Genomic DNA, 1,384 nt, shown 5'->3' on the forward strand with positions numbered 1-1,384 from the left:
ATGGCCTCTTCCACAGAGCAGTTAAATGGTCTGCTGGCACCCCCCAACAGGAGGGGGAGGCGGGGGAGGGCTTGTACTGGGTTGCCAGGAATAGGGGCTAGAGAAAATGGGAAAGAATGAATACCCCACACTTAAACAAACAAACAAACAAAATCCAACGACTCTTCTGGCCAGTTCCTCACGCTCCAGCAGAGAAAGGCTGGAGGCCCAGGACAGGGCTGTCAATCCTGGACTCCCCGAGGTCATCTAAGGAGCAGTGGGCAGCAAAGAGTCCCAGTGGCCTCCTCTGGGCAGTCTGGGCTCAGGACAGAGCTAACATTCCCGAGGTCGCCCCGCCTAGGGGCGGTGGGCAGGGGCCTGGCCTGGCTTGGCATCCCTGCCGCGCCACTGCAGCCCTCGCGGCGTGGCCAGCCAGCCCGGGAGGGGGCGCGGCCGCCGCGGGCGGAGCAGGGGCGGAGGGAGCCCGCAGCCCGCCCCCGCCCCGGGATCTGGCCGCCGAGCCCGCGGCCAGGGCGGCGCAGACCGGCCCAGCGACTCTCGGGCAGCGCAGGGACGCGCCGCCGCCGCGCCCGCCCCTGGATCCCCCGGGCTCGACGACACGAGGTAATCGTGGGCGCGGGCCGGGGGAGTGCGCACCGTCCTGGGCGCGGAGGGCGCGCGGGGCCAATCCGTAGAAGGCTGGAAAGTTCAGACTTCTCGGGTGGTTTTGTCACGTTGCGGGACGGCTCAGGGCACCAAAACCGAAGGGTAACGCAGTATACTGGGACGCGAGCAGAGGAGCCCAGGGCCGTCTGCGGCATTCCTGCGCGGGCAGCGGAAGGGAAGGGACCCCAGGGCCTCTTGGCGACGCCAGCGCGGGAGCGGGAAGCTAGGGGGTGGGGGGGACGGACGATGGGGACAGGGCACCCTGCCCCCTCCCCAGCTGCATTCCAGGCTGGAGCAGCGGATGAGGTCATCCCGTCCGGTTCCCTTCTGGCCACGGCAGCCGCTGCCCTCTGCCCGCGCCGGACGGGAGCGAGAGACTCTCCCAAAGTCTCTCTTATGAGGTTCCCAGAAGGGAATGTTTCCTGGTTGAAGTCTTTCCTGGACTTCCCATCCCAACTGATTGTGCCCTTGTTCCAGCTATGCAAGACTCGCCAAGTTTGAAGGCCTTTTTCCTAGACTGGGAAACTGAGGCTGAGAGAGCACAGCGATGGAGTGGGGGGCTGCCTAGCCTTAACTTGGGGTGCTGGGGCAAGAATACGTCTTAGTCCGTAGTGTCACACACAAGTTAATACCGCCACCACTTGGGAAACTGAGGCAGGATGGTCACAATTTCGAGGTTAGCCTGGGCTAGCTATATATATATATATATATATATATATATATATATATATATATATAT

At 62.6% G+C, this 1,384-nt stretch overlaps 1 protein-coding gene across 4 annotated transcripts in view; it reads left to right on the forward strand.

Moving 5' to 3' along the window:
• Nucleotides 1-502: 502 nt before the first annotated feature.
• Nucleotides 503-1,384, forward strand: part of Cdc42ep1 (CDC42 effector protein 1) — an 8,240-nt gene continuing 7,358 nt past the window's right edge. For all 4 annotated transcript variants that reach the window (XM_029531070.1, XM_029531073.1, XM_029531068.1 and 1 more), the window contains exon 1: nucleotides 503-603. The gene's annotated coding sequence lies outside the window, so the exon portion shown is untranslated. The remainder of the gene's footprint in view (nucleotides 604-1,384) is intronic.

The sequence above is a fragment of the Mus pahari genome, chromosome 17, assembly GCF_900095145.1.
Source record: "Mus pahari chromosome 17, PAHARI_EIJ_v1.1, whole genome shotgun sequence".
Classification (NCBI taxonomy): domain Eukaryota; kingdom Metazoa; phylum Chordata; class Mammalia; order Rodentia; family Muridae; genus Mus; species Mus pahari.